Source organism: Chiloscyllium plagiosum, chromosome 4, assembly GCF_004010195.1.
Source record: "Chiloscyllium plagiosum isolate BGI_BamShark_2017 chromosome 4, ASM401019v2, whole genome shotgun sequence".
NCBI lineage: Eukaryota > Metazoa > Chordata > Chondrichthyes > Orectolobiformes > Hemiscylliidae > Chiloscyllium > Chiloscyllium plagiosum.
In genome coordinates this window covers 122,895,351-122,913,554 of record NC_057713.1, presented here as the reverse complement: position 1 = coordinate 122,913,554, position 18,204 = coordinate 122,895,351, and the positions used below count along the sequence as shown (strand labels likewise).

The following is an 18,204-nucleotide window of genomic DNA, read 5'->3' as shown; positions in this document are numbered from 1 at the left end:
TTGAAGTGTTCCAAGGCGGAAGATGAGGCGTTCTTCCTCCAGGTGTTGGGTGGTGAGGGAGCGGTGGTGAAGGAGGCCCAGGACCTCATGTCCTCTGCTGAGTGGGAGGGGGAGTTAAAATGTTGGGCCACAGGGCGGTGGGGTTGATTGGTGCGCGTGTCCCAAAGATGTTCCCTAAAGTGCTCTGCTAGGAGGCGCCCAGTCTCCCCAATGTAGAGGAGACCGCATCGGGAGCAACGGATACAATAAATGATATTGGTGGACGTGCAGGTAAAACTCTGATGGATGTGGAAGGCTCCTTTGGGGCCTTGGATGGAGGTGAGGGAGGAGGTGTGGGCACAGGTTTTGCAATTCCTGCGGTGGCAGGGGAAGGTGCCAGGATGGGAGGGTGGGTTGTTGGGGGACGTGGACCTGACCAGGTAGTCACGGAGGGAGTGGTCTTTGCAGAAGGCAGAAAGGGGTGGGGAGGGAAATATATCCCTCATTGTGGGGTCCAGCTCAACCCCTTTCCTCCTTCCGCAAAGACCATTACGGACATTTAAGCGACTCTTGAATAGGTGCATGGCAGATAGTACAATGAAAGATAGGTACATTAGTCTGATCTTAGAGTAGGATAGAAGGCTGGCACAACATCAAGGGCTGCAAGGCCTGTACTGTGCTGTTGTTCATTTTTCAGAAACTGTCCAGAGCTATTTTCTTGCCTCTTGGTGCTTGCTTCCTTTTTCCACTAAAGCAACTTCTAATCCACAATCTGACTTTCAGAATGAAGACTACCCAGAGGTCCTTCCCTCAAGCCAAAGCTAGTGATGTGTCCACTCATGACTGTGGGGCCAAATTTCGTCCCAATGCCAGCTACAAGTTTGCTGATGATACCACTGTTGTAGGCCGGATATCAAACAATGACAGGAAGGAGGTAGGATGCTTGGTGTCACTGTGCAAAGATAAAAATCTCTCCCTCAATGTCAGCAAAATTAAAGAGTTGATCATCAATTTCAGAAAGAAAGGAGGACCCCATGCCCACCAACATCAATGGAGCTGAGGTGGAGAGGGTCAAAAGCATCAAGTTCCCAGGAGTGATGATCACCAACAATCGGTCCTGAACCACCCATATTGATGTGATAGTCAAGAAGGCACAACAACCACTCTTATTCCTCAGCAGGCTCAGGAAATTGAGCAGGTCCATAAGGACCCTCACAAACTTTTGAAGCATTCTATCTGAGTACATCACAGCTCGGTACGGCAACTGCTCTGTCCAGGACTGTAAGAGATTACAGAAAGTTGTGAACATAGCCCAGAGCAACACGCAATCCGTCTTCCCATCCATTGACTCCATCTGCCCTTGTTACTGCATGAAGAGGCAGCCAACATCATCAGAGACCTCTCCCAACCCAGTTATAAGCTCTTCCAATCTCTTCCGTCAGGCAGAAGATATAGAAGCATTACCACACCTAGCAACAGGTTCAAGAACAGCTTCTTTCACGCTGCTATTAGATGCCTGAACGGACCTCGTGAATTTCAAATCTCATATTGATCCTGCTTTTTATGTACCTCTTGTGCAGCCATAACTTTGAACACCTCGCTCTGTTCAATCAAACTATGATCTGTATGTCCTTTATTGGTATAATCCCCCTGTACTGCATGCAAAATAAACTTTTCACTGTACTTAGGTACATGCAACAACAATAAATGAAATCAAATCTTTCAGGCTTGTTAAAATCTCTTTTATCTAAGTGCCTGTTCCCACTTATGATGAACAATTGAGATTCGTTATCTCTAACCTTTCTCTCTTTGTCACAGAATCTGCAGACTGACCTATGAGATTCAGGTGTATGTTAACAAAAGCCCTCTAACACTGATATTACAGTGGCTTGCTATGGATTCATTCCCACAAAGCCCATTCCCATGTCAACATGAATCCCAACTCCATTCTATCCTGGATCTATATGGTTTAAAGTATAACTGTTTACAAAATTTAACATTCCTATCACATACTATTCCTAGACAAGTGGTAAAGGGGAGGACCTGCGGACAATCAGCATAACGTAAACGAGTGAGAAAGAGGAGAACTCTGCGTATCTGAAACAGTGTGAGACAGAGTGCAAGCCTTAATGGGAAAGTAAATACTTCCCTTTCGTGTTTAGAAAATGATTTTTTTTGTTGCAACTGGATAGAAGGTCTATTGATGAGTGTTAACATTCCTCTTTATTTTCTGCACAAAATCTACCCTGAACAGTTTTGAACTTGTATTTACTTCTACTTTATTCACAAATTCTCTGATCAAGACCACATTGTACTCTTAGATTATCTTCTTCACTCCCACTACACGACCAATTTTAGTGTCATCTGGAAACCTACCTCCAGTATTCTGGTGGCTGACATTTTTTTTATTTCAAAAATATACTTTATTCACAAATTATCTATATTTTTGAAATTAAAAAATGTGAGTCACCAGGGTATTGGAGGTATAGTTAGTAAGTTTGCAGATGACACCAAAATGGATGGTGGAGTGGGCAGCGACGAAGATTATCTCAGAATACAACGTGGCCTTGATCAGAGGGGCCAGTGGGCCAAAGAGTGGCAAATGGAGCTAAATTTAGAGAAATGTGCGTAGCTGCATGTTTGTAAGGCAAAGCATGGCAGGAATTATACAGTTAATGGTAGGGACCTGGGGGTGTTGCCAAACAAAGAGACGTAGGTAATAAGCATATAGTTCCTTCAGAGTGGAGACAGGGTGGTGTCATCTGGCATTTGGCATATTTGCCTTCAGTGGTCAGAACACTGAGTTATAGGAGTTGGGAGGTCATGTTACAGCTGTACAGGACATTGGTTCAGCCATGTTTGGAAAACTGCATTCAATTCTGGCAGGTCTTCTAAAGGAAGGATGTTGTTAAACTTGAAAGGGTGCAGAAATGATTTACAAGAGAGTTGCTGGGACTGGAGGGTTTGAGTTACAGGGAGAGACTAAATAAGCTGGGGCTGTTTCCCCTGGAGTGTTGAAGGCTGAGGGGTGACCTTATAGAGGTTTATAAAATCATGAGGGGCATGGACAGGGTGAATAGCCAAGGTGTTTTTACAAAGGTGGAGGAGTCCAAAACTAAAAGGCATGGATTTAAGGTGAGAGGGCCAAGATTTAAAAGGAACCTGAAGGGCATCCTGTTCACACAGAGGGTGGTGCCTGTATGGAGTGAGCTGACAGAGGAAGTGGTGAAGGCGGGTACAACATTTAAAAGGCATCCGTATGTGTGCATGAATGGAAAGGGTTTAGATATGGCCCAAATGCTGGCAAATGGGACTAAGTAAGATGAGGATATCTGGTCGGCGCAGATGAATTGCACAGAAGAGTCTGTTTCTGTTCTGGATGACTCTATGACAGCAGCTTCATAAACAGCAGAAGAGGGAGAGACAGCAGGATCAGCAGTTTCTCAAATACTGAGGGAGTTGGCACCGAAGCTTTATAAAGAGAACATGAACCTGCATGAGGAGGGCAATGACCACAAGGGATAAGCCCAGAAGTAAAGAACCCCTTCAAAATCGCCTGTCTCCACCTGACAGTGTTGAAGTGTGACATTATAGAAAAATAGGCACGTGATTGGTAGGTATTTCCACCAAAGGCAAAAGATCACAGCCAGGAGCTCCTGAGGATAGCTCCCACCTAGAGGCATGGCATTCATCCACAAACTCCATCAGCAAACACATCGACCTGGACCCAATATACCAACCACTACAGCGAACAGCTGAAACTGACAACCGGAAGCGGCAGGAACAGACCACTATAAACACCGGAGGAAACATCAAAGAAGCGCTTCGCAGGAGGCTCCCAAGCACTGATGATGTCGCCTAGCCAGGGGACAAAACGTTTGCAACAAAAACTTCCAGCTCGGCGAACAGAACCACAACAACGAGCACCCGAGCTACAAATCTTCGCACAAACTTTGAATTAACATTTCTCTTTCTTATCTCCTAAAATTGCTTTCATTACAATTTTTGACCTTTTATTCTCCTTATTCACTTCTTTACTACTTCGAAATTTCATATATTAACATTATGTTCTAATTTTATCATATCCTCCCCTTTAAAGGTTTCCCTTTACCTTGAACTCTCCCATGTATCCACTGAATCCTATTCCCTGTTCATCTCACAGGAATGTATTTATTTTCATTTCAGATTTGAAAATATCCCATTGTTGATCCACCTATTTGCAAACTTTTCTGCCCAATTATTAGGCATGAAAGGTTACAACTTATTTCCTCTGTCGACAGATTCTGCCTGATTGTTTGCAGCTTTTTCTCCTTTTCTTTCTTTTGTGTCCAACTTGGCTCTCTGATAGTATTTTTGCTTCCATGAAAAAAAATTGTGAAGATCTAGTCCAGAAATTTGAGACCATGATGCAGGCTGACAGTTCAGTGTTGAGATTGACTGACCCTTGATGTTTTTGTGACTGGACTCCAAGATCCATTCTCATCTTCAGATAACTGCATGGCCCTTTTTCATTCTCCTTTAGCCAAATTCAACTGTCTGTACTCTCCTCTCCTTCTAACAATTGCTTATTTCCTGCTGCTGACAACCTCTTGATCTCAAATGGTCACTTAAAAATGACCTTGGTCTCCACTGTCCCTCCATCTCTGAAAGCAAGCTTTCCCATTACTGCTTCTTTTCGGTTTGATTCCCACCTTATTAAGAACTGCTTTTATCAAGAAAAGCGTGCTATAAATCTGAATTATTGTCAGTGGGAATGATCTTTTTGTTGCCAAACAGATGGTACATTTCACTTCTCTGTAGTCCTACTACACTTTGTGAGCATAACTTGCCTTACATTAATTTGTCAATGGGTCAGGTTTAGGACTAGAATCACACTTAGAATCATAGGAAATAAAAGTAGGATTGCACCAATGGACCTCTCGAGTACGCTCCACCATTCAGTTAGAGCATTGCTGGTTTCCATCTCAATACCATTTCCTGTAGGTTTCCTATATCCTGTGATGTCTTTAATACCAGAAATCTATCAATCTCTGCTTTCAACATAATCAATGATCAAGCCTCCACACAAGTGGAAAATGTATCTTCTTGTTTCCAATAGCCTCTTTCACCATTTCTTTGAAGCCATTTGCATCCGTCTGTAACACAAAGTACAAATGGGCTAAATGGGCAGGTAGACATAAAGGTGGGTTAAAATGAAAGTAAACTAGGGAACTAACAGAGGGTTAAATCATTAAAAAGCATTAATACTTGGAAATGAACATACTGGTCAGACTGAAGCTTCAACTTGAAGTGTACAACATGAATCACATCAGTATGTCTCATTTGCTAGTTTGTGAAAAAAATATAATTAATAGTGGGACTGGAACAACTTATGGACCAGAGAGCACTCATTTTGGATCTCGTGGATGGAGGAATCAGGTGGTGCTTTTCAAAAGATTTACCTTTTTGTTGGTTTGTCTTTTTTTCATAGAAAAACATATATAAACATTGAAATTTCTACAATGGTACTGGGGGTGGGAGGGGAGGGGCACAGATAAACATATGCACACAACTTTACAAAACCCATAAATCAGAAAGGTTCAGAAACAGCGTCAGCACATTGGAAAGAAATACTGTTGATATTGCAGTCTGACACTGATACATTCCAATATTAAAAGCGACAATATTTGGATAGCTGCCATTAAGGAAGTAAGAGAGGGAAGTGGCTGCAAGAAGTTGTACGACAGGACAAATGTGGCAGGAATATGCATTTTTGCTGATTAATCAAATATAAAATCTTGCAAGGGATAGATTTAGATATCCTGCGAGTAACAGAGTAGAAAACGTTTTGTTAGCGGTTGGGCAGTTTCATCATTTAATGTGAAATGGTTGGATATTTAGCTCAGTTTCAGGTAGATTTGATCAAGTTTCTGTCTGTCCTCGACCGCTGTGATGAGTGACTGATGTCAGTCACATGCTGAGCTCATGACTAGCCACTGGTTATTTGGTTTCCCAGTTGCAATCTCTTCTTAAGATAAACCTCTACTGTGTGTGGATTTCATGTTGACCTCCAATTTTAGCATTTTTCTGCTCTGCAAACAGTTTTGAATGCCTTCTGTACTCCTGCAAAATGGTTGCTATCAGAACTCCTCTGACAGTCTGCACTCCAATACCTCCCTAACTTTGCTCACTGCGCCTAGTCAACAGTTTTATCAATGTAGCATTCTAACCTCACCCTGCCTATTGCAAATTGTTATTCCACCATGCAACTGTTAACTTTAACTCTGGACTCTATCGTCTAGCCTTCTATCAACTTGTGTTTTACAATCAAGATTTTTATGCATCCTCTCAATTATTATGTACTCAGAGCTACATCACTTGAGTTCTCCCTGTGTCCATTAGTTATGCATTTATCTGCCACTCTGAACCTGAATCCATCACTCAATTTCAATTTTTACAGTCTCTTTTATATTTACTCCTCTTGGATTACTCTTTTTATTACCATGCCTGTTTTTGCTTCTCCTGTCTTAATTACTCTGCTCTCCCAAATGCCTGTTTCAACCTTTTAAAATACCTTGAACTTCCTGTTCTTTTGCCAGCAATTACATTTGACAATCTTAGCTTCCTTAGCAATCTCCAAAGGCTTCATTTGATTTACAGTCATAGAGTCATAGAGATATACAGCATGGAAACACCCTTCGGCCCAACTCATCCATGCTGACCAGATATCCCAACCTAATCTAGTCCCACCTGCTAGCACCCGGACCATATCCCTCCAAACCTTTCCTATTCATAAACCCATCAAGATGCCTTTTAAATGCCTCAATTGTACCAGCTTCCACCACTTCCTCTGGCAGCTCATTCCATACTCGCACCACCCTCTGAGTAAAAAAGTTTCTCCTTAGATCTCTTTTATATTTTTCCCTCCTCACCCTAAACCTATGCCCTCTAGTTCTGGACTTCCCAAACTCATGAAAAATACCTTGTCTATTTATCCTATCCATGTCCCTCATGATTTTATAAACCTCTATAAGGTCATTCCTCAACCTCTAACACTCCAGGGAAAACAGCCCTAGCCTATTCAGCCTCTCCCTATAGCTCAAATCGTCCAACCCTGGCAACATCCTTATATTTTTCCTGAACACTTTTAAGTTTCACAACATCCTTCCCATATGATTTGATTTGATTTATTGTAGTCTTGTAGGTAAGTGGGACCTCTACAAACTGGATGGTCTTCACCTGAACCAGAAGGGTACCAATATCGTGTTGGGAGAATTTTGCTGATGTTCTTCGGGTGGGTTTAAACTAATTCAGCAGGAGATGGCAACCAAAGTTGTAGATCGAGTATACAGTAGGTTGAGAGAATATGAAGTCAGAACTAAGATTTCAAGATCGCAAGAAAGCTCTGGCAAGCAAGAAGTTGGTTTGAAGTGTGTCTACTTCAATGCCAACAACATCTGGAATAAGGTGGGTGAACTTGCAGCATGGGCTGGTACTTGGGATTTTGATCAGAGTGCTGCTGGAAAAGCGCAGCAGGTCAGGCAGCATGCGAGGAGCAGGAAAATCAACATTTCAGGCAGGAACCCTTCATCCTGATGAAGGGTTCCTGCCTGAAATGTCAAATTTTCCTGCTCCTTGGATGCTGCCTGACCTGCTGCGCTTTTCCAGCAGCACTCTAATCTTGACTCTGATCTCCAACATCTGTAGTCCTCACTTTAACCTGGGATTTTGATGTTGTGGCCATTTCAGAGACATGGGTGGAGCAGGAATTTAGATGTTTCAGTAAGAACAGAGAAAATGGTAAAAGAGGTGGGGGGTGTGGCACTGTTAGTCAAGGACAGTATTACTGTTGCAGAAAGGACATTTGAAGACTCGTCTAGTGAGGTAGTATGGGCTGAGATTAGAAACAGGAAAGGAGAGGTTACCCTGTTGGGAGTTTTCTATAGGCCTCTGAATAGTTCCAGAGATGTAGAGGACAGGATAGCAAAGATGATCCTTGATAGAAGCGAGAGTAACAGGGTAGTTGTTATGGGGGCTTTAACTTTCCTAATATTGACTGGAAATACAGGGGAACCTCAATTATCCGATTACCAATTATCCGAAAATCAGATTATCCGAAGGAGATCGAGGTCCCAACAGAAACATTACATCAAAGACGTGTCTCCAACACTGATCGCATATTTTGTTTACAGTAATTAAAAGTGCTGCCGAGAACAGTCCTGGACTGATGGGAGCGCAGGCATCTTCTCTAAATGACTCACCTCCCACCCCCTCCCCACACTTTCCCTGGAGTCCTATACAAGGGTGTTTCTTAAACCCCCTTCCCCAGATAATCTCTCCAACACTGTCCTGTACAGGGCAAAGGTGGAACCTGTCAAAAAGTTGTGTGTGTGTGTGTGTGTGTGTGTGGTGTGTGTACACACGCGCCATTTGGAGACTCACCCCTCTCCCCACCAAAAGGCAGGAGCAGCAGCAGCCTTATTGTGGGTGCCCAGTCCGGCTGCCCCGGAGAGGGGGCAGGGGTGCACGGGGGCGGGGGTGGGGCGGGGAAATTGTTGGACTAGGTTGGGGGGCGGGCGGGGGGGTCGAGCAGGAATTTGGGGGGGGTCGGTGTTGGATGGGGTTTGAGGGCGGATGGGCGGTGGGGGCTCACACGCAGTGTGCTGCTGCCTAGTCTGAACAGGCAGCAGACTTAATAGAAAACTCCGACCCCATGGAGTAAAGGCATTGAATCGATTAAGCGAATAATCAATTATCTGAATGAAAAGTGCCCGCCCCTCTCGTTCAGATAATCAAGGTTCCCCTGTACTACAATTCAAGTACTTTAGGGGGTCAGTTTTTGTCTTATGTGCGTAGGAAGGTTTTCTGACACAGTATGTAGACATACCAACAAGGGGAGAGGCCACATTGGATTTGGTACCGGGTAATGAATCTGGCCAGGTGTTAGACTTGGAGGTAGGTGAGCACTTTGGTGATAGTGAGCCATGGTTTACTAAGGAAATCGAATCCCTTATCAAGAGGACAAAGAAGGCCTATGTTAAGATGAGATGTGATGGCTCAGTTAGGGCACTTGAGAGTTACAGGTTAGCCAGAAAAGAACTAGAGAGCTAAGAAAAACTAGGAGGGGATATGATAAGTTATTGACGGATAAGATCAAGGAAAACCCTAAGGCCTTCTATAGGTATATCAGGAACAAAAAAAATGATGGAAGTAAGATTAGGGCCAATCAAGGACAGCAGTGGAAAGCTGTGCATGGAGTCAGAGGAGATAGGGGAAGTGCTAAATGAATGCTTTTCATCAGTATTCACAATAGAAAAAGACAGAATACTGAGATAAAGGCTAATCGACTGGATGGGATTGACGTTCACAAGGAGGAGGTGTTAGCAATTCTGGAAAGTGTAAAAATAGATAAATTCCCTGGGCTGGATGGGATTTATCCTAGGATTCTCTGGGAAGCCAGGGAGGATATCACTGAGACTTTGGCTTTGATCTTTATGTCGTCATTGTCTACAGGAATAGTGCCAGAAGACTGGAGGATAGTAAATGTTGTCCCCTTGTTCAAGAGGAGAAGTAGAGACAACCCTGGTAATTATAGACAAGGGAGCCTTACCTCGCTGTGGGTAAGGTGTTGGAAAGGGTTATAAGAGATAAGATTTATGATCATCGAGAAAGGAGGAAATTGATTAGAGATAGTCAACACGGTTTTGTGAACGGTAGGTCGTGCCTCACAAACCTTACTGAGCTCTTTGAAAAGGTGACCAAACAGGTGGATGAGGGTAAAGTGGTTGATGTGGTGTTTCTGGATTTCAGTAAGGCATTTGATAAGGTTCCCCACGGTAGGCTATTGCAGAAAATACAGAGACATAGGCTTGAGGATGATTTAGTGGTTTGGATCAGAAATTGGCTAACTGAAAGAAGACAGAGAGTGGTGGTTGATGGTAAATGTTCATCCTGAAGTTTAGTTACTATTGGGGTACGTCAACAATCGGTTTTGGGTCCACTGTTGTTTATCATTTTTATAAATGACCTGGATGAGGGCATAGAAGGATGGGTTAGTAAATTTGCGGATGACACTAAGGTCGATAGAGTTGTGGATAGTGATGAAGGATGTTATAGGTTACAGAGAGACATAGACAAGCTGCAGAGCTGGGTTGAGAGGTGGCAAATGGAGTTTAATGCAGGAAGGTGTGAGGTGACTCACTTTGGAAGGAGTACCAGGAATGCAGAGTACTGAGCTAAAGATAAGATTCTTGGTAGTGTAAATCAGCAGAGAGATCGCGGTGTGCAGGTACATAGATCCTTGAAAGTTGCCACCCAGGTTGATAGGGTTGTTAAGAAGGCATACGGTGTGTTAGCTTTTATTGGTAGAGGGTTTGAGTTTTGGAATCATGAGATTAAGCTGCAGCTGTACAAAACTCTGGTGCGGCTACGTTTGGAGTATTGCATATAATTCTGGTCACCGCGTTATAGGAAGGATGTGGAAGCTTTGGAAAGGGTTCACAGGAGGTTTAGTATGACATTGCCTGGTATGGAAGGAAAATCTTACAATGAAAGGCTGAGGAACTTGAGGCTGTTTTCATCAGCGAGAAGAAGGTTGAGAGGTGACTTAATTGAGACATATAAGATAATCAGAGAGTTACATAAGTTGGACAATGAGAGCCTTTTTCATTGATGGCAGTGGCTAGCAAGAGTGGACATAGCTTTAAATTGAGGGGTGATAAATATAAGACAGATGTCAGAGGCAGTTTCTTTATTCAGAGAGTAATAAGGGCACGGAACGCACTGCCTGCAACAGTAGTAGACTCACCAACTTTAAGGGCACTAAACGGTCATTGGATAGGCATATGGACGAGAATGAAGGGCTTTGCCCGAAACGTCGATTTCGCTGCTCCTTGGATGCTGCCTGAACTGCTGTGCTCTTCCAGCATCACTAATCCAGAATATGGACGAGAATGGAATAATGTAGATTAGATGGGCTTCAGATTGTTGCACCACCCTGTGAAACCATCGAAGGCTGAAGGGCCTGTACTTTGCTGTAATGTTCTATGTTCTAATGTTTTGTGTTCTGTGTGTCCCTAACCACAGTGAAAAGTTTTGTTTGCAAGCAGTACAGGCAGGCTATGGTAAGCAAGGACAAACAGATCATAGGGTGGTTAGATAGAGTGAGGCATACAGGTTACACTGCACAGGAGGTGTGTGAAGCAAGATCAACATTAACAAGTTCAACATTATTTGAAATTAGATAGTCCATTCATCAGTCTAATAATGGCAGGGAAGAAGCTGTTCCTAAACCTGTTGGTGTAGGCGTTCTTGCTTCTGGGTCTTCTGTGGTTATAGGAGAGTATAATGGTGATGTCAGCAGCCTTTCCGATCCACACATTTTGCATTGTCTCATTCCCAGCAACAGCCACAATTGCCCCATCCTACTCTCTCTCCCATCTCCAGCCCAGCAAGCCTACTAAAGGCTAATCTTGTCAATCTTCTTCCTGTCCATCTCAACTCTTCCATTGCTGTGCACTCTGACAGTGGGTCATCGTGCATTGCCTGCCTGAATATCTTCCCCCAGGATCAACAAAGGTCTTTGCAATCTGTGATCACATTTTGCAGGTTGTGATGACCTTGATGCTATCCTGACAGAGATTATGACACCTTCTCATCTAGCTATGTTTTCCATCATTTGTCAAGTCAACATCAACTCAGTCTGTTAACACTGCCTGTTATTTCAGGGTCATGCTGGAATGCAAAGATAAACTTCAGCTTCATTAAAACATGCTTTTAATCGTCTCTTTCTTCTAACTTCCTGATCTTCAATAATATGCGCAAGAAGCTTGTGAACTTCTTATGTGCTAAGATTATCACCATTTAATTCATTGTTTCTGCCACTTTCCTTCCTTCTAGTAGTCTGCTGAGCCAATCCTCCTTTCAGGGTTCCCCTGCTCCAATCTCAAATTTGTATCTTCCTCTGGTTTGTTTTCGATCGCCCGTGATTTTCTCTCTGTGGTAAATATGTCCATGACATCCACTTCCTGCTCATTCATTCCTACTCCCCACCAAACTACTGATCACCTTACTATCCCTCCTGATCCTCACATTGGCCAATTTTATTCAGGGATATCCCTTAAGTATCATTCTTCTCTCCATTGAAGCTGTTATCAGTCCAGTCCTCAAAACAAAAACCTTAACCTGACCACCTTTGCAAAACCAATGCTACATTTCCTACTTTCCCTTCTACTCAAAAGCATGTTGTGACCTTCCAAAGCTCTATCCACCTTTCCTGGAATACCATGGTTGAAACCCTCCAATCAATGTTCTGCCAGTGTCACAGAAACTGAAACTTTTAAAATCAAACTCTCAACTTCCATCCCGCATGATTATGGCAAAAGTAAACTTTCCCTCCTTGTTTTTTTCCAACTTGTCTGAAGACTAAGACATGGTCAACCATATCACCCTCCCGCAATGCCTCTCCATTATTGTTCAGCAGAAGGGAATGCATTCAACTGATTCTATTCTTGTCTATCTGTTAATAGTCTCTTTAATGGCTTCACTTCCAAGTTGCATACCTTTTCCAACAGACGCCCCCTCTTTATTCTCATCTATATCTGGTCCTTGGTACACAAAACATCAATTCTTCTGTTCCTCTGATCTGCCTGACCTGCTGTGCTTTTCCAGCACCACACTTGTTGACTCTGATCTCCAGCATCTGCAGTCTTCACTTTCTCTCTACCCCAATTAATTCCTGACTGACCTATCACATTATATGCACCATCTACTTGAGGCCATCTCAATCTCTACCACCTACACCCTCACACATTAAGCCCTGTTCACCCAACACCCTGGTACATTCTGACCTACACTGGTTCTAGTCCAGCAACACCTCCAATTGAAGACTCTTATCCATGTTTTCACATCCCTTCATGTCATTACCACGTCTGCATTTCGCAGGGATCATTCACTCCAAGACACCCCTAGACCATTCCACAATTACCAACACCACCCCACCCCACCTCTCTTCTCCACAGCATCTTCCCATGTAACTGCAGAAGGTGCAAAACCTGCCCTTTCCCCTCCTCCCTGCTCACCATCCAACAGCCCAGAGAGCATTTCACCTGTATCTCCTACACTCTTGTGTATTGTATTCACTGCACCCAATGTGGCCTACTCTACATTGGAGAAACCAAACACAGATTGGGTGACCACTTTGTGGAACACCTCCGGTCTGTGGGCAAGCAGGGACCCCAATCTTCCTGTAGCTGGTCATTTTAACACAACATCCTGCTCACATACCCCATGTATCTGTCCTCAGTGTGCTGCACTGTTCCAGTGAGTCACAGCGCAAACTGGAGGATCAACATCTCATCTTCAGACTAGGCACTTTACAGCCTTCTGGGCTTCTTATTGAGTTCAACACTTTTTTATTGTGAAAATTTCTTCCTGGTCTTTTATCTAATTATCATGTACTCCCCTCCCCCAACCCAGTTACTGTCCTTTCACATCTGGCAGGAGACACACCATTGTTCTGCCATTCTCACATCCCAATCACTTAACCTGAACTATCCACATCTTTTCTCTAGCAGCACCCTACCAACTCCCCCCTCCACCAAGTTAAAGCATAAATGCTGCCCCCTCCACACTTCACATCAGCTCTAATGACCAGTCACTTAGAGTCTAAACGTTAGCCTGCTCTCTCTCCATGGGTGCTGCCTGACCTGCTGTGATCTGCAGCATTTGTTGCTTTCAGTCCTGTTTCCCTCTGTCAACTCTTGGCCCACAATGTTCCAAGACATCTACGCTCATGTGTTTCTAGAGGTCTCTTGAGAAACACTGGTTCTGGGCATTCAGCTGTCTTAGGGAAGCTTGAGAATTTTCTCCTGAAATCTCACTACCTCTCTTTTTATTCGCCTTTAAGATGTTCCTTAATAACAACTTCTTTGATCGTCTATCTGTTATGAATTTTGCTTTAATAAAGCTCCTCTGAAACTCTTTAGGATGTTTCATGGTGGAAAAGTTGCTGAAGTTTGGCATGCAGGTGCAGAAGACAGTGAGAAAAGCTAATGGCAGGCCTTCATAGCAAGAGGATCGGAGTAGAGGAGTAGGGATGTTTGCTGCAGTTATACAGGGAGAAAATGAGGACTGCAGATGCTGGAGATCACAGTCAGAAAGTGTGGTGCTGGAAAAGCACAGCCGGTCAGGCTCCAAGGAGCAGGAGAGTCGACGTTTTGAGCATAAGCTGTTCAGCAGGAGACCCAAGGGGGCTGAGAGGCAAATGGGAAGGGGATGGGGCTGGGGAGAGATAGCTGGGAATGCGATAGGTAGATGGAGGTGGGGGGGGTGGGGGGGGTGGGTGATAGGTCAGAGTGGAGGGTTGAGCGCATAGGTGGGAAAGAAGATGGACAGTTTAAGAGGGCAGTGCCGAGTCGGAAGGTTGGATCTCGGATAAGGTGAGATGAGGAAAATGGTGAAATCAATATTGACCCCGTGAGGTTGGAAGATCCCAAGGCAGAAGATGAGGCATTCTTCCTCCAAGCATTGGGTGGCTAGAATCTGGCGGTGGAGGGGGCCCAGAACTTGCATGTTCTTAGTGGAGTGGGAGGAAGAGTTGAAAGTGTTCGGCCACAGGGCAATGGGGTTGTTTGGTGCAGGTGTCCTGGAGATGTTGTCTGAAATGTTCTGCAAGTTGGCGTCCTGTCTCCCTAGTGTAGAGGAGACCACAACGGGAGCAAATGGACACAGTAGATACGTGTTTGGAGGTACAGGAAAATCTCTGCCAGGTGTGGAAGGATCCTATGGGGCCTTAGTTGGAGATGAGGTGGGGGGGGGGACAAAGGTGTGGGTGCAGGTGGCACTTCCTGCAGTGGCAGGGGAAGGTGCCAGGAGTGGAGGGTGGGTTTGTGGGGGCATGGACCTAACAACGGAGTCATGGAGGGAATGCTCTCTGCAGAACACAGATTGGGGTGGGGAGAAAAATATATGTCTGGTGGTGAGATTCTGTTTATTGGTGGTGGAAATGGCGAAGGATGATGCGTTGTATCCGGATGTTGGTGGGGTAGAAGGTGAGGACCAGGTGGATTCTGCCCTTGTTGTGATTGGAGGAGTAGGGTTCAAGGGTAGAGGTGCGGGAAGTAGAGGAGATGAGCTGGAGGGCATTGTTGACCACATGGGAGGGGAAATTGCCGTCTTTGAAGAAGGAGGCTATCTAGGATGTTCTGGAGTGGAATTGGTCCTCCTGGGAGCAGATGTGGTGGAGGTAGAGAAATTGGGACTAAGGGATAGCATTTTTACAGGAGGTAGGGTGGGAGGAGGTGTAGTCCAGGTAGTTGTGGGAGTCAGTAGATTTGAAGTAGATGTTGTGTTGAGTTGATCGCTGGAAATGCAGTTATACATGGCCTTGGTGAGGGGACACCTTAAGTATCATGTGCAGTTTTGGTCTCCTAGTTTGAGGAAGCTCATTCTTGCTCGTGAAGGAGTCCTGCAAAGGTTCACCAGATTGACCCCTGGGATGGCAGGACTGACATGTGAAGAAAGATTGGATCGACTGGGCTTGTACTCTGGAATTTAGAAGAATGGGGTGGGTGGGTGATATCTGGTAGAAACATATAAAATCCTGATGGGACTGGACAGGCTGGATGCGGGAAGAATCCAGAACAAGGATTCACAGTCTAAGAATAAGGGGTGAGCCATTCACAACTGAGATGAGCAAGAATTTCTTCACTCAGAGTTGTGAGCCTGTGGAATTCTCTCTCACTGGAAGTGTTGGAGCCAGTTTGTCAAGAGTGAGCTGGACAAGTCTCTTGCAGCCAAAGTGATCAAGGGGTATAGAGAGAAAGCGGGAGCGGGAGACTGAAGTTATAAGATCAGTCATGATTATGTTGAATGGTGGTACAGACTGGGGAGGGCCAAATGGCCCACACCTGCACATATTTTCTATGTTTCTTTGTTTCCTTATGATAAAGGTAGTACATAAATAGAAGTCACTATTGTTACTGCTGAAGCTGTTAAAAAGAAAGAAAGAGAGTTACTCAGCTGGCAGAGAGCAAAGGAGCTGCTGTCATCCTGGGTAATTTGTACAGTTACTGTGACATATTTGCAAAAGTATATAAATGGTAAAATTGAGCACAAGGAACTTACAGGATTGATTTTAATTGCCCTTGTCAGATGGCAAAAAGATGGAGGTGATTGATTCCCCCTTTTTTAAAATTCAGACCATTTTGATATCACCAACAATCAAAGAAATGTGTATCTATGTCTCCCATGCATTTTTTGTCTTAATTCTTGACTTGCTCATCTGGTTTTCTTCTCTGGTGTTGTGTAAAGCACTCCAGTCTGTTATTTTATAATTCCATTTTTGCAGTTCCCTTTTTCGTCATTGTCGCTTCCCTTCAATTTTGTCCCTCTTCTGTCCTTCTCATATCTGTTTTTGTGTGTGTTTACTGCCATGCACGATAATGTATTTACTCAGCGTAATGGATGGAAGGGTGGGGTGGGGTGGGGTGGGGAGCATACAATAGTTTGGAGGCCATCACTGATAAAGGAAGTCAGAGAGGAGCTAACAAATAGCTAATTCAGTGAAAACTTTAACAGAAAGTTTGTAAGGAGATATTTTATAATGGAATGAATGGATCTTTGGTCTGGCAAGATATGTTAGATTTCAGTAGAGTCATAGAGATGTACAGCATGGAAACAGACCTGTCGGTCCAACCCGTCCATGCCGACCAGATATCCCAACCCAATCTAGTCCCACTGCCAGCATCTGGCCCATATCCCTCCAAGTCCTTCCTATTCATATACCCATCCAAATGCCTCTTAAATGTTGCAATTGTACCAGCCTCCATCACTTCCTCTGGCAGCTCATTCCATACACGTACCACCCTCTGTGTGAAAAAGTTGCCCCTTAGGTCTCTTTTATATCTTTCCCCTCTCACCCTAAACCTATGCCCTCTAGTTCCGGACTCCCTGACCTCAGCGAAAAGATTTTGTCTATTTACCCTATCCATGCCCCTCATAATTTTGTAAACTTCTATCAGGTCACCCGACGCTCCAGGGAAAACCAGCTCCAGCCTGTCCAGCCTCTCTCTATAGCTCAAATCCTCCAACCCAGGCAACATCCTTGTAAATCTTTTCTGAATCCTTTCAAGTTTCACAACATCTTTCCAATAGGAAGACCAGAATTGCACGCAATATTCCAACAGTGGCCTAACCAATGTCCTGTACAGCCGCAACATGACCTCCCAACCCCTGTACACAATACGCTGACCAATAAAGGAAAGCATACCAAACGCCTTCTTCACTATCCTATCTACCTGCAACTCCACTTTCAAGGAGCTATGAACCTGCGTTGCAAGGTCTCTTTGTTCAGCAACACTTCCCAGGAATTTACCGGACAAAAAGTTTGTCAAAACTTTCCATCTTGCACTCATCGGGATACTTTGCAAGAAAAAAAATTTGAGTGATAATTTGTGTTCTCACAAAATGCCCTGATATGAGCAAGAGGAAAAGTTTCAGCAAAATGTGCCTTTCAGCAATAATGAAGTTTTGTACTGTGAATGAAATAGCTCCACAAAGGCCAGTATCCCGTCACCAAGTCACCCTTTATTTACATATGCATGGTACATGATACTGACCCAGCTAACACAAAGCCGGCTCCAAGAGTTAGCAGAACCTCGGGACTCCTGTTTATATCTGTCAGCCAGGGCTCCCAACAGCCCCAATCAGGGAACTCAATTTAAGAAATCTGCAGGGCAGAAGTCATTCCAGTCACTCCATCAAACATGGGTTTGTAGTTGCACAGTGGAAAACAGCCCTGGAAAATGCAAACAAGCAGGAAATGGAGAATTGCCATGAACCAGCATGACTATAGGAATGCCATGATCTAGAATCACATGAGGGAATCTGGAAGAGTTTAACCAAAGCTCAAAGTTAGGTGTGCTGAATTATTTATAAGTTGGAGTGCACAGAGACTGAGAAAACACAGGATGTTGGGATTCCGAGCAACCCATTGAGTTCGAGACTGGTGCTCATGGCGGTTGTGAAGAACTGAGACACGATCATTGATCGTGGGCCTTCGTAGCTGGGTTGTTAAAAAAATTGGAAGAGTGAGTGTTCTCATACATTGTGGGATCATACACTGGGAGAAGGAAACATTACAGAGGGTGATGAGAACCTGGAATAATTAATCTCACTGATACTCTTCCCAATGCCAAAGAGCCATAATGAAGCCTTTATTTTGCACAGACAGTAAGATAAGCTGGA

At 44.1% G+C, this 18,204-nt stretch overlaps 1 protein-coding gene across 3 annotated transcripts in view; it reads right to left on the bottom strand.

The window, feature by feature from the left end:
- LOC122549383 (adenosine deaminase-like) overlaps positions 1–18,204 on the bottom strand; it is a 62,571-nt gene that overhangs the window by 41,031 nt on the left and 3,336 nt on the right. The gene's annotated exons all lie outside the window — the stretch shown is intronic.